This window comes from Sus scrofa, chromosome 6 (genome assembly GCF_054392235.1).
Source record: "Sus scrofa isolate SSC_HxYL_T2T_F1_AM1 chromosome 6, Sscrofa_HxYL_maternal_Yorkshire_Landrace_v2.0, whole genome shotgun sequence".
Classification (NCBI taxonomy): domain Eukaryota; kingdom Metazoa; phylum Chordata; class Mammalia; order Artiodactyla; family Suidae; genus Sus; species Sus scrofa.
In genome coordinates, this window is record NC_139388.1 from 15158924 (window position 1) to 15173934 (window position 15011).

A 15011-nucleotide genomic window follows, 5' to 3' on the forward strand; every position below is an offset into this window, starting at 1 on the left:
TGACCAAAGGGGTTGTTCAGCTGCGGGATACGGGTGGGAAGCATGTACCTAACAAGGGAATAGGCAGAACGGATGGTGGTGGTTGGAGAAACCAGCTGTGCCGTCTGTCATCCTGTTACGTGGACGTTTCTAGAAGGCGCATGAATGGGCGCATCGAGGTGCCTATGGTGAGGGGTGAGGGAGAAACGAAGAACCCAGGAAAGACAAAAAGAAAACAGATGGGGGGGTCAGAAGCTGAGAGAAGGAAGCTCTTCAAAGGCGCAGTGTGAGCACCCCGGGCTGGAAGCCCCTGGACAGGCACAGGAGCCATCACCTTAAACCAACAGGGGAGGTGTTGGTCACCAAACCAAATCACCCGCCGGTTTCCGCTTAACCAGCACCCTGACCATCTGGACCAGGCTGCTTGTCAAAGAAACAGATTTCGCTGTCATTCAGCTGGGTCACCAAGTTTGTCATTGTTTGACAATCACGGTTTGGAGCGTGAACCACAGGCTGTGAGCGCTGATAAGCTCACACTGGGGTTTATAGAATGAAGAACCACAGCAGACCCTTCCCCTCCCAGGCAGAGGAGACGGCAAATACTTCCAGAGGGCAAATGGTTACACAGCACTTTGGCCTTTTTGAGTCTGGCACAGAATGCAGGATGAAGGACTCTAGCATCCTCCTGACTCCGTTGATTCCAACGCAGCCCGGTCCCCTTCCTCCTCCCTCGCCTGCCCTCCATGCCCGCCCTCCTCAGCTCAGTCTCCCGGCACTGCCCCTTCTTCCCTGGCTGCCCCCCAGCACTGTTCCAGGGACACGCTGCGGTCTGTAACTGCCCCTCTCCAGGTCCCACCAGGGCACTGATTTGTAAGGCTCAGTGCTAAAAGAAAACATGGGACCCCCTTCTTAAAAAAATTATAAAGAATTTCAAGGCAACAATAGCAGAGCATTAAATCAAGCTGCACAGGTCACACACCTCGAGAGCCAGCACCCGCACCCTCCATGTGGAGAGAGAAGTGAGCTTACTGACCACCAGCCAAGGAAGCACAGGCCGGATGTCTGTTCGCGCTGTCCAGTCTGTGGCCCATTAGCTTGTCCTGGGCAGGGGACAAGCTCTCCTCCCTAACTGCCCCCAGCAGGACCCAGAATCTCACCAACTGCCTTTAAAAGGCATTGCTAACATGTGTTAGAGCAGAAAGTGCAAACGGACCTTAAGAGTTAAAGAAGAGCAAGGTTCCTGAAGATTAATCTTAAAAACCAAGGCGAAGCTGTGAAGAGTCCTCCGTGACCACAAAACTATGCTCTGAATCGCAAAAGCCCGCCTAGCGCACCCCGACAGTTACAGTGGGTGCGCACAGGGCAGCACGCGCCCTGGGGACAGTGCCGGCAAACAGAGAGACGAAACGGGGGGCGCACCAGCCGACCCCGGCATCAGGGCCTTGAGCAGGAAGAACAGTCTGATGGCGAGGGTGGCCTTTCAACGTCCCCATCGTGGTGGCAGAAACCAGAGCCAGGTTAGCTGGCAAGAAGCTGAAGAGCCCAGGCCAAAGAATAAAGAGGAAAAGGAATGGACCCCAAAAGGCAGGGAGGCCACAACTTCCGGAGAGTGACCACCTGTGGAGCACGCCTCCGCCAAGGAGAGACCGTGCTGGGTGGGTAAATACCCCAACCTCCTGGTGCCATTTCCCGTGGCTCACCCCCCCCGCCCCCGCCCAGCATCCAATGCAGCACCACAAGCGGAAAGCAGCTAAATCTCAGGATGAGAAAATCAGAAGTCTGATGAGTTCAAGTATGACGACACAATCTCAGGACAAAACACCACCCACAAGGATCGAAAGAGGCAGCCTCCTTCCCCGCCAAATGGACAGCGGAAGCATCCCGGCGCCGCAGCTCAGAGACAAGGGAGGTGTACAGCCCACGCCCCACTGAAAAGTCAAAAGGACCATCCCCCGGGCCTTCAGAAGGCCAGCAGCAGCAAGTCATAGCCCGATGACACACATATGTCGGGCAGAAAGGGAACGGCTCGAAACACATGCAGCCGTCCAATCCCACGAGAGATAATCTGTCCAGCAGAGAGGTGTGTGAAGAGGCAGGGAAGCGGTGAAGGAGGCAGGCGCCCCCCTGGACAATGAAGGCAAAACCACAGGGGCCCTAAGGAAGGCCGGCCATGGGCCTGGAACCGAGCAGAACCCTGAGGGGCTCCTGGGCACAAAAGCCTTTCTGTGTTCCCCCATTTCTTGTTCTTAGGAAACAGGCCCCCTTCAGCCTCCATGGCCTTCCCGGAATTCCAGGGGGCAGGTTCAGACAGTTGCTGATCAGAGAAGGAAGCGGAGGCACAGACAAGGGGGAACAGTCAAGCAACAAGAGTACAGCCCGGGGGCAGGATCCCGGTTCCCTCTCAAGGGATTCACACACCAATACAGGCATCTCAGGCACCTGAGAGAAGTGTTATGGTCCCTACGCTTCTTTTTGAAATGAATTCTTCGAAAGTGAACAGCTTAGAGTCCCTCCTGGTCCTTCTACACCCTAAACACAATCACCCGCAAGCTAAAGATCAGGCATCCTGAGCACAATCGCCTGTGGGTTAAAGATGATTAGCACGTCATGTTTTTCAGGAACTTCCCTAGTTTGTTCTTGTCTCTGATCCGCGTGCCCTTTTGGCAAGTACCGTTGTTCTAGGCAATAACCCCGAAGTCCACCGCCAGGATCACACCCTGATCTCCAGACTCGCTTTGACGACTAAGAGTCCCCCAAAGAAAGAAGAATGCATGTGTGTCCCAATCCTGATTTCTATCTGGAAGCCTGTTTTTCTTCTTTTTACTATAAAACTCCTCCCAGGTGGGGAGGTTGGGGCACAGTCTTGAGGGCATGAGCCTGCTGTGACCCTCCTTTGCCTGGCAAAGCAATAAAGCTATTTTTTTTCCCTCCTTTACCCAAAACTCTGTCTCTGTGTTTCAATTCAGCACCAGCAGACAGAAGCCGAATTTCGGCAACAGGCCACGGAGCGCACTGGTGCACAGACAACCAACCAGAAGGAGAAAGAGAAGAAGCTGCTTGAGGAAGTGAAAATGAACAAGCAGAAAATCCAAGACCTGGAGGAAAAAAATCAGCAAAACAAGAAAGGTCCTCTAAAAATTTACGCTTGCATCTCAACGAACTATCTTGCTCTTGGTCCGGGATGTTAAAAGAGCCCTTGCCACAGACAAGGTGGCAACTGCGAACTTGAGACATGTTTTAGGACAAACACAGCCAGAAACAGAGAGACGCTTCCACCAGCCATGTCTCTCTAAACAGCTCCAAGAAGTGAGCAGTCACCAGAAACTTCCTGGAAGACGCCCTCAACGACCAGAGAGTTCCTCTGGCCCAACCACCACAACAGGGGAAATCCTGCTGCCAGCATCCGTAACAGGCCGACCTGTGGCGCCTTCTTCTTCTTGCAGAAGGAGCCCAGCCTGGACTGGAAGTCCCAACAACCATTCCCAGGGGCCACCTGCGGCCTCGAGGCAGTGCCTGCCTCCTGGCTGCTTCAGCCGAGTGCCACCAACCGATGCAAGAAACCCTTCTCTTCGAGAGAGCTGGATGGCACAGGCCACCTGTCATTTCCACAGTTTCCGTTCACACAGAAACAAAGATGCCCACCCCACCAGGAAGACCTCCTGTGCCCCCCATCCCTCCACCTATGGTTCCCCTTAGACCTACTGAGAGAATACAATCTGGGTTTCCCCCTAAGTAAGAACTTCCTTTTGCCCAAGAGGGTACATGCAGACCACAACCTGAAGTTTGGGGTTTTAAACAACTGTCTGACCACACTGTAAAGACCACTGGCTAAACCGTTTCCTCTCACCACCACCACCACCACCGAGCCAGCCTACGAGGTCCTCCTCACAGCCCCCCGGGAGAGGTCGGCCTGGACTCGGGTCCAGGCCTGCGGAGGACACCCCTCCACCTTGTCCTGGGCTTCCCTGTTCTGATCGCACAGCTGCGCTTTGCTGAAACCCTTCACTTTTGCACATTAGTGTAGACGAGCCACTGCATCATAGAGTCAAAGAGGAACCAGCTCGATTCCTACAAGCACAGCCAACCCAGGGCCAACCCCATCCTGCTCCTCCTCAGCAATGCTCCCTGGCTCTTCCAAGGGAGAATTCTAAGACTGAGCGCCCCCTGCACCCCCGCCCCCGACCTGTGGAGACGGGACCTGCTCCAGCGTCAGCTCCGCTGCCTCCACAGCAAATGCTTATGAGAATTCACACCACAATCCTTGGTGCAGTGTGACCTGCTTGAGGAGGTGCCACGCGCAATCAACCCCAAGCCCGAGAGCCCTGCTCTGTAGCTACCACACTTACATGGGGAGCCAGAACCCCTGAACCCACACATGGGTGGTCATCTGCAACATCGACTCGGTCTGCGTCACGCAGCCCTCAACAGCCTAGTAGCATCATTTAGAGACCCCGTGACATCAGGCATATTCCCTCTGCAGAGAGCCTCCTCCGGGCTTTTAAGGCACCAGCCACGCTGCACACACCTTACTAATCCTGATGCCTCCATGTCATATGTTGCACTTGTCCTGGCACAGCCAGGTGTCACCAGGTGCTCGTTGGAATCGAGTCACCAGGCTCACAGAGCCAGCTGTGCCAATGACCTCCAGGCCCACACGCTGGGAAGAGGGACTCAAATGGCCAACACTCAGCGCTACTGACGCACACCTCCCAGAGTCCAACTTCACACTGATCCTTATGCCTGGGGGTCCTCGTCAAGATCCCCAAATCTTACAGAGCGCAGGAGCCACTCAAGGCCAAACCGGCACTTGGGTTCCTCCCCAGAGGTGGTCCCTGTTGCACCCACACAGCATTTCCAAAGCTCACTTCTGCTGCCTGTACCAGGCACCACGGCCCCGACCCCTGGGACTCGCAGGCTGGCAGACCCACAGCAAAAGAACTGCCCAAAGCAGGCCAGGTGAACATTAAGAGAAAAAGCTTCCAAGACTTGGAGGGACATTCCTCACATCTGAGCAGCAACACATCCTGGAATCGTCTGGAATTCCTGGGGCGATGTCAGAGCAGGTGTACAGGGAATCAAGCAAGAAAAGGAGAGGCACCCCTGACTCGGCTCTGGAGGGGGAGCCATCGATTAAAAAAAAAAAAAAGAGGAAAAAGGCCAAAGACCCTCACGGCATCTAGGCTGCGCCAGCACGAGGCACCCCAAGCACGGTGCTTTCACAGCTCTCCTACCTAGTGGGGGCCGCCAGCACTGCCACTTCTCCTCCTTCCTGCTTGGCCTTCTCCTTAAACCCTTCTCTGGTTTCTCCCCTGAACAAGCACCTACCCCTAAGAAGGGGATGGTGTTCACCATGCAAGAAGGTTACCTCGAGACCTTGTTCCCCAAGAATGAACCGCTTAGTGGCAGCTCAGGCTTTCATCTGTAGTAAAGGCCTGAGTGATTTAGAGTATGGTGTGTAATGCTCTAAAAACCTTTGGGTTTGAGTGAAAAGAATTACCATAAAAACCGAGTTCCAGCCCATCCAGCTGCCCAACCAGGTTTGGGAACCAGCACCTCCGATCAGAAAGGGCTGGGGTTGGGAAAGTCCATGTCCGTCAACTTTGAAAAAGCTTCTGCCACGACTTCATCGGACCCTCCAGACGGTGCACAGAAGAAGCAGGAAGAAACCACTGAGGGGGCAGGAGAGCTCTCCTGCTAAGCTCAGCACAGCACCTCATAGCCGCCTTCTGGGGCTCCCTCCACAGGGAATGCTGCAAAGCAGTAGTTCTCAACCAGAGGCAGTTTTGTCCCCATCTCCTCTCCCCAAGGACACGTGGCAACGTCTGGAGACATTTCTGACTGTCACAAACTGGGAGGGGATGCTCCTGGCTTTGCAAGAGGAGAGCTAGGGATGCTGCTAATCATCCTGCAATGCACAGGACAGCCACCCCCGGCACAAACAGGGATCCAGCCCCAGGTGTCAGCATTGCCCGGGCTGAGAAACTCCCGTCCTAAAGGCACGTGAAACCCCCCTGGCATCCACTCGTGAGTCAAGATCCCTCTGAGCATCTTAGCCTGGAGACCTGGTCCCTAAAGGGTGGGGGGTGGTATTTAAACACACATGCGAAGACCCAACGCTCTGCAATTTTGCAGGGTCACCCGTACCTGATGCCCAATCATAAAACACACCCAACCCCCAACCCTCCCTCACCCGCCCTGCAACTTTGCAAGGCACTCAAGGATACTGAGGTCAGGTACTCTTTTTAGAGAGTATTCCCAATGTTTAAAAAATGCTTCAAAATAAAAGAAATCCTGCTCCAAAGATCCTTCAGCACTTATTACCTCATTTAAGGCTCACGGCCATCCAGTTGGATTGGGACGCAGGATCACCACATGACAGAGGAAGAGACGAGGGCACAGAGAGGTTTAGGTAACTCTTACAAGGTGACACCAGTGAATGGCCGTGCCATAGGTGCGGCTGGGCCCTCCTGGTTCTGAGACCACTGTGGAACCACCCAATGGGGGCCCAGCCAGTGGGGAGCGTTGGACCCCAGTCTGGCATTCCAGCTCTCAGCTTGCACCTCTTCGGCGGCTACCCTCCCCTGGCTGGGAGGCGAAGTCATCAAAGGTGCCCTGCCAGCCCTCTCACATCGCCCTCACCCAGGAGGGTGGCTCTCGGGGGCAGGCGCGGGGTCATGAACGTGGATACCTGGCGTGGGGCTGCCAGGTCTGCGAGGACGGGACCCCGCCCCTACTCTCCCACCGCGCAGGTCTCTGCAGGTGTTGCTCTGGCGCCTGGCTCCCTTCCATCTGCAGCCAGGCTCACCAGTGACCGTGACGAGCAGCACCTGTAGGAACTACTGGTTCCCAGCAAGAGTCAGCTCCAAAGCCCATCACCTGTGCATTTACAGGCCCCCACCCCCTCACCCTGCCGGCTCACAGCATCCACCGGGCCCTCGGTGCTCCTCCGAGGCAGCCAGCCAGTACCTGCAAATCAATGAGTAATGGCGAGTCCCTGAGGTGTCCTTATTTTTCCTCCTTTAAACCTCGCCTGGGTTCCCTCAGCCTGTCTCTCCTTTTGTTTCACAGCAAGAAGGTGCTAGTGGACCAGGCAGCTTACAGGAACCAATCTCACTCTCCTCCTCCGGCTGGGACTGGTGCCAGGCTTGGACATTCATGCCCCAGGCTCGGCCAGAGTCCTCATGTCCTGGGCGTCACACTTCAGTCTGATCATCAGGTTCCTGCTGCAAACCACCCAGCTGGGCACCTTTCCATCCTGGAGGCCTGTGACAATCAAGAAACAGCATTCAAACTGTGTTCACAGGCACACTGCTTTCTCATACTTTGCAAATACATATGTACTCAAATCTAAAATTTCTCTTTCAGAATACGACCAGACCAGATTTAACCAACGTTACCCCTTTGCTGTGGGTGCACTGGAACAGCTTTTTAACAGAGTAAACATTATTCTAAAGCCAGGCCCCACCCCCACCCCCCAGCCAATCTCTAGCACAAGCACTGTCTGAGTCAACAGAGCGCCCCTTCTCTGCACACTTCTTACTGCTATACGACACTTGTGTAGCCAAACCAACATGCCATCGTGCCCGGGGGTTCTGACAACTTGCAGAAAAGGCATCATACTGCCCACGTCTGGAGCCTAAGTGGGCTCATCTTTTCAGGGACCCCAGCTCCTTTTCTTGACTGCATATCTGATCCCTGCCATGGTGCAAAGGTGGCTTTCGGGAAGGGGATGGAAATGCCAGCTTAGGCGGGTCCCCACAGCTGGGGAAGGTTGACTTCCGTGACTCTACTCTCCTAAGGGCAATATTCGAGCACCACCAGGCCCCTGAATGATTCGGGGGGATGCTCTACATCCTAGAACAGCCCGGAAGGGATGAACCTGCCACTGGATGAAGGAGAAGGCCCAGAGAGGGGAAATTAATGTGTCAAGATCACAAAGTCAGTGGCGAGGCAGGGACTAGACCTGCACTCTTGGCCCTGGATCATGAGCTTATGGCATCATCAGAACCTCCTTTCTCCTCCTCCTGGAAAGAGGAGGCTATGAGGATGGGGGTCCTCCTTCCCCCCTGTACTCAGCCTGGAGAGGAGCCAGCCAGCTGCAGGCAGCCATGCCCTGAGGACCTAAAACGCCACAGCTCTACTGGTGGGCATCCTGCCTGCCACTCACATCCCCATTTCTGGTCAAGAGAGAGAATTAAGGAACCAGAGGTAGGAATCTAGGTGGCGCCAGAGCGCCCCCTGCTGGCTAACTGCTAAGTAACCCAAATCTTAGGTCTACCTTTCAGATTTCTTGTGGTCCCCACCCAGCAAAGCTGAGGGATGCATTCAGGGCACAGTCCTCCTGGGGAGATCTTCCTTTCAGTCTAGATCACTCCTCAGGGGATCCCCAGGATCCCTGCTGATGGAAAATTCATGCCTGCCACATACAAGACACTTTTTTTCTCTCACTGCCTCCCTGAACGCCTCCACCCAGCATCACCCATTGATGGCTTCCTGCAGGCCAGCCGCTGGGTCCTGTACTTTGGGGACTGGAGATGACAAGACTCTGTTCCAGCCCCTGTGGATTTTTTTTTTTTTTTGTCTTTTTAGGGCCACACCTGTGGCATATGGAGGTTCCCAGGCTAGGGGTCTAATTGGAACTGTAGCCGCCGGCCCACGCCAGAGCCACAGCAACGCGGGATCCGAGCCGTGTCTGCGACCTACCCCAAAGCTCAGGCAACGCCGGATCCTTCCTTAACCCACTGAGCAAGGTCCGGGATCAAACCCGAAACCTCATGGTTCCTAGTCGGATTTGTTTCCGATGTGCCACGAAGGGAACTCCAAAGATCACTGCAGTCTTTTTTTTTTTTTTTTGCTTTTTAGGGCTGCACTAGTGGCATATGGAGGTTTCCCGGGCTAGGGGTCGAATGTGTGCTGCAGCTGCCAGCTGGGATCCGAAGCTCACAGCAATGCCGGATCCTTAACCCACTGAGTGAGGCCAGGGATTGAACCTGTGTCCTCATGGATGATGCTAGTCGGGTTAGTTAACCGCTGAGCCACGAAGGGAACTCCCTGTGGAATTTCTTGAGTGAGGCAGACAACCAAGGAAACACCGTGAGACAAAGATCTGATGGAGTGCAGCAGGCTGGAGGAGTAGCAAGTAGACCGAGTACCGAGGAAATGGATCAGCGGGGATCAGTGGAGACCACGTGTCTGAGCTAAGCTTTGAGGAGGAAAGAGGTAGAATGTGGAGAAAGGAGAAGGCATTTGTGGGGAATGGAATAGCCGTACAATGCCCTCCTCACTTGTCCTCATCCCAGCTGCTTCCTCTCCCTCCATCCCTGAATTCATCATGGGTCACAGTGAGTTAAGGGTCCACCTCCAGCCCCCACCCTCCTCTCCTGGCTTCACCTCCCCTCTCTGGCCAGGTCCATTATCTTGAGAGATTCCCATGACACACTCTCTCTCTCTTTCTCTCTCTGTCTCTGTCTCTGTCTCTCTCTCTGTCTCTCTCTCAGCCATCACAGCTTGACCTGGCCAACAAACATCGGGTTTCCAGAATCCTGCACAAGCCTGTCCACAATCTGGACACTTGAGAATCCAGTACCTGGAAATCTTTCTCATGTAGGGGATTCAGCAAAGCCTACTTTGTCCCTACAAAAAAGAAGCATCCCAGGGAAGGAGAACAGGTACAAAAGGGTCACGCTGCAAGCAGTGTCTCTGCAAGCTCAGAGGGAAGGAGCTGGTTCTCCGCAGGCCATAAAGGCAGGAGGAGATGGGGAAGAGAGGGCGTGAAGCCCAAGGGCAGTGGCGGTGGGTTCTGTATGTGTGGGATGCAGACGGGAGTCAAGAGCAAAGACTGGGAGCAGGAAGGCACGGGATGAGCCCGCGGGTCAGCGCAAGGAGGGAGAGTTCCCACTAAGCAACTGGGAGCCACTCAAATTTTAAAATAAACCAATGGGACCTAATCAAACTGACAAGCTTTTGCACAGCAAAGGAAACCAAAAAGAAAAAAAACAAGTATAACTTTTAAAAATAAAAAATTTAAAGACCACTCCCTCAAAGTGTATTTAAAAGATCCCCAGGACAAAGGGTGCCCCAGATTCTGCAGTGGCTGTGATCAACCTGTCCCCTGCGGGGACAAGACGGGCAGCGCTGGCACCAAGGCTCCTGCCCCAAGTCCCCACCCCCACCCTCAGGGGCACAGCCTTCCCTGCCCTCAAGGCTTGCTGGGCAGAACCCCTCCTGCCCCGGGGGTGAGCAAGCAGTGCCCAGCTGACCCCAGGCCCCAAGGAACCTCGCCAGAGGGTTTGGTCCTGATGGGGCTCCGAGGAAAGGTGAGCTGGATGGGGCCCGAGGAGGTGGACCCCAGACAGCTGGGTCTTTACCCTGCACCTGCCACTCAACTACTAAGGAAAACCCCTTTCTTCTCAGCCTCCCAGGCCTTCTGTCGGCCCCCTCAGCCCTTCAGTCAACAAGAGATAGTAGTTTTACTTTGCCGGTGGTTCGCACTCTGGGCTTTTGCATTAGACATCGGTGGAAACAAAAACACAGACTCGTTGAGGTCCTGGAATCACGTCCGCTCCGCGTGCACACCCAGCTCTACCAGGCACTGATGCCAGCTGGCATCCAGGCCCAGCTGTCTGGGCTGCTCCCTCAGGCCTCCCTGCTTTCCAGCCCAACCGGAGTTTCCCAACCCATTCAGGCGGCCCCCAGGATTCTGAGAGTGAGGCCCTTGTTTAAGGGATTCGCTTCACTCATGGCACAGTGGGTCCTGGAGGCGTGAGGAAGCCCATGCCCCTTGGGCGGCAGCCGTACTTTCTCTTAGGTTCTGGGATTCCCATCTCAACTGGGCAATCAGCGTCAGCCAGAAATCTGTGCAGAAACAAGAGGGCCACCAGGGGGCAGCAGAAGACAACAACAGCTTTCCCTGAAACGCGCTACTTCCTTAAATTCTCTGCCCACAAGGTAAAGCAGTGGTTCCCAGCCTTGGCTGCACAGTGGATTCCCACTTGGGGAGCTTTAAACAAGGACACCAGGTTCCTGCCCCCAAGGAATTCTGACTTAATCTTGGCCTGGGGTATAACACTAGCGTCATACTTTTTGGTTTCCCCAGAAGAATTTTACTTTTTTTTTTTAATGGGAAAGAAGTGGGAAGCAGACACCTCTCAGACCATTCTACTTTTCAGCCAGAGTTGAGAACCACCGGGCTAGACCTTCATAACTCCAAGTGTGGTTCTCAGACCACCAGAATCAACATGAGCCAGAAGCCTATTAGAACTGTAAAATCTCAGGACCCAGCCCAAACCTACTGAATTAGAATCTGCATTTTTAACCAGATCTCCAGGGGATTTGTGTGCATATAAAAGTTTGAGGAATGGAGTTCCTGTTGTGGCTCAGGGGTTAACGAATCTGACTAGCATCCATGAAGACACAGGTTCGATCCCTAGCCTCCCTCAGTGGTTTAAGGATCTGGCATTGCCATGACCTGTGGTGTAGGTCGCAGACGCAGCTCGGATCTGGTGTGGCTGTGGCTGTGGTGTAGGCCGGCAGCTACAGCTCCGACTCAACCCCTAACCTGGGAATCTACCTCCATATGCTGTGGGTGCAGCCCTAAAAAGCAAAAAAAAAAAAAAAAAAAATTTGAGGAATTCTGGTCCCAGGAAGCAGAAGGGCCCTTGGGGAGATCCTAGCCCAACGCCAAATCTACAGTTTATAGATGTAGAGACTGAAGCCAGAGGGAAGAGTCCATTTGCTCAAGGTCATTGGCCATATGCTGGGTGGGATGGCACAAACCTCCAGACCTTGACTCCCAGACCAGGACTCTTTCTCCCAGAGCAGCACCCTGATCCTCCAACCCAGAGCTGGGCCTGGGCACCAGACGGCCATAAATGGTGGCAACAGTTTGGCAGGGCTTTGGAACTTTCCCCGTAGCTCTCAGCACTTGGCCTGTGGGCACCGCAGAGATGGCTAAGGTACCATCCCTAGCTCGAGGAGATTCCATCCTCATTTATAGCTCAAAAGAGACACACAAGGTATCAGCCAAATATAACCTCTCACCTTGAATCATGCTGTGGGACCACCTCTAAATCTAGGAAAACAGAGAAGGGAGAAAGATCAGTGTGGACAGATCTGGAGTCAGGGAGGGCTGGGCTCATGAGAAGGGGTGGGTGAGATTTCAGAGGCTGGTAGAGGGAGGGGCAGCGTTTCAGGCCTGAAGATGGAGATGAATGGAGGGTATTAACAGGGCAAGAAGCCAATCGGCGTGACCAGGGCACCAGGTAAAGGGCAGCAGTGAGACAAAGCTGGGTTGGGAGAACAGAGACAAGGCCCTGAAAGCAGACAGAGGACTGCTGGAGAGATCTGATTCAGTCCCTGGGCTGGAGGCCACAGGGAGCCATGGAAGGTGCTGGAGCCAGGGAAGGGAGACTCAGCACTGCCAAGACCTTCTGGGGTGTGTGGGACATGGTGCAAGGGAGGAGGGGAACTCAACAAGGGCACAGCTGGAGGTCTCCTCCAGCTGCCCATATCCATGGGAAGCCAGCCTTCAAGGCAAGGGCCATTTAATACTCAAGGTCTAAATCAGAACAGAAAATGCAGGTCACGCTCTTGTGACCTTGAACTTGTTGCATCAGAAAGTGGGGGTGGTAACAGAAACTCCCTGACGAGGGTACAGTGATGACGCAGGTTCCATACCTGGCATCCAGCTGGCGCTCCGCGTCACGAGGACTCCGTTCTACGTAACACCTGCTCTCCCAGGGCCGCAGCCGGCACCGTTTTGCTGGGCAGCCCTTCAAGTCGCTCCTTCAATCTCTTCTCCTCCCTAATTAATGCAGGGGTCTGAGCACTGGACCCATATGAAAGGCTGAGCTCATTGAACCTGCAGGCAAGCTCTGAGGCGGGTTCTATTCGTCCTCTGACTTGAAGGGGAGATGGTTCCTGCGTGCACACAGAAAGGGTTTGAACTGGGTCATTGGCTCAAGCACCCCTCTCCCAACCACACTATCTTATGGCCTCCATGTGGGATGGCCCGGGACCCTGCAATGGCTCCTCCACGACCCCCCCACCCCACCCCGCTACATATTCTGCCTCCCTGACTCCTCCTCTGACAGTTGCTGGGGCAGGCCTCAACTGCTGCTTTTACCCTTCATCTTCTCCTTTGACTGACTGACCCACATTCCCTAAGGCCAACGAGATACAAATCCAATGGGGAAGTCTCGGTGTCCTCTGACACCCAACCAGCCCCACCCTTCCTCTGGCCTGAGCCTGGCAGCTCATGCCTTATACCCACTAAGTTCTTCCATCCAGAAGCGTGGCCATGCTGGCCTTTGCCCCCCACATGGGGCCCTAGAGGGCAGGGAGCTGACCTCAGGTGCCTCTCAGAGCCAAGCACAGTCAATGCAGGACTCACCTACCTCCCAAAGCCGTGTCCCTTCCCAGCTCCCCTACTTCACACCAGGGCCTCTGAGATCTTATACCTCCCCCCTGGACCACCCTCTGCAGTGCTGTCTCATCCCCTCCATGGTCCTCTGCTCAGAACTGCCTCCCAACTGCCACGTGGATTGGTCCCTTCCCCCACATTCCAACAGACCAACTGTCCCCCACCTCCTGCAGGCTGGGGGCAACTCCAAGCTCCCAGCAGTCTTGGCCACACTCTGGCCCCTGTTAGAGTTAATTCTCAGTGAGTGTCTTACCCAGGGAACCATAAACTCCTCGGGGGCAGGGACTTAATTTTTTGTCCCCAAGACACTGATCACAGGAACACACTAAAAACAGTAATGAACACACACACACACACACACACACACACACATATATTTTTAGGGCTGCGCCAGTGGCATACGGAGGTTCCCAGGCTAGGGATCTAATTGGAGCTACAGCTTCCAGCCACAGCCACAGCCACGCCAGATCCGAGCCACACCACAGCTCATGGCAACGCTGGATCCTTAACCCTCTGAGTGAAACCAGGGATCGAACCTGCAACCTCCTGGTTCCTAGTCAGATTCATTTCCACTGTGCCACAAAGGGGAACTCCATAATAAATACATTTTGAGTAAAATAACTTGGGGATTTAGTTAAAGCAGAAGGTGTATGATTCATAGGGAGCATCTGGGGTTTTTTTGTTCTTTTTTTTTTTTGACGTAGAAACTTATAAAACTGCCCACATCCACAGCCCAGGTCACTTGGCCCCCTAGCCGGCACACTTGCTGTGTTTTTAGCGATTGATTTGGTTTTTCTGTTTTCACCCACTGATGTGTACTGTCCATTCAAACACTTCTTGAACTGGTGAAGGAGAGACATTAACGGTCCCCAATCCCTGAGAATTTACACCTGAACAACTGAAAACACCTAGGAAGTTGGTTAAAAGGACCCTCCCCAAGCCCACTTCTGAAACTTACTGAATTGGAATCTCTGAAGGAAGGCCTGAGGGCTTCTACTTTCATTGCTTTGTTTTAAACTTTTAACTTTTCCTTTCAAAGTAATTTTCAGGCTCATAAAACAGTTTGGAAATAAAAATTCCAATATACCTTTCACCCAGCTTCCCCAGACGTTAACACTTACAAACCTACAACACAGTGATCAAAATCCAGAAATTACCATCGATCCAGGAACTCATTCAAGTTTAGCCAGTTGCCCCCTGATGTCCTCTCCCTGTTCCAGGCACCAACTCAGGATCTGATAGGACACTCGTGTCCCCTTAGACTGCCCCAATCTGGAGCAGGCCATGGTCTCTGCCTTTCACACAACCTTGACACTTTGGAAGAACACTGGACAGTAATTCTGTAGAATGTCCCCAAATGGGTTTATCTACTACTTGTGAATAAATCCAGAATAACAGGAATAATACTATGTCCTTGGTACATCATATCAAAATGTATCACTACCATAAGCAGGGAAGTGAGGGATTCTTCCTGGAGAAAGAAAATAAGAAATGGCTTTCTTTCTTTTTTTTGTTTTTTTGGCTTTTTTTTAGGGCCACACCCGCAGCATATGGAGGTTCCCAGTCTAGGGGTCAAATCGGAGCTACAGCTGCCAACCTATACCACAACCAC

General features: G+C 53.6%; 1 protein-coding gene across 1 annotated transcript in view; it reads right to left on the reverse strand.

Moving 5' to 3' along the window:
* HYDIN (HYDIN axonemal central pair apparatus protein) overlaps positions 1–15011 on the reverse strand; it is a 549453-nt gene that overhangs the window by 529797 nt on the left and 4645 nt on the right. The window contains exons 2-3 of the mRNA XM_084959659.1: positions 12655–12897; positions 6946–7242 (exon numbers count right to left, since the gene is read on the reverse strand). The gene's annotated coding sequence lies outside the window, so the exon portion shown is untranslated. The remainder of the gene's footprint in view (positions 1–6945; positions 7243–12654; positions 12898–15011) is intronic.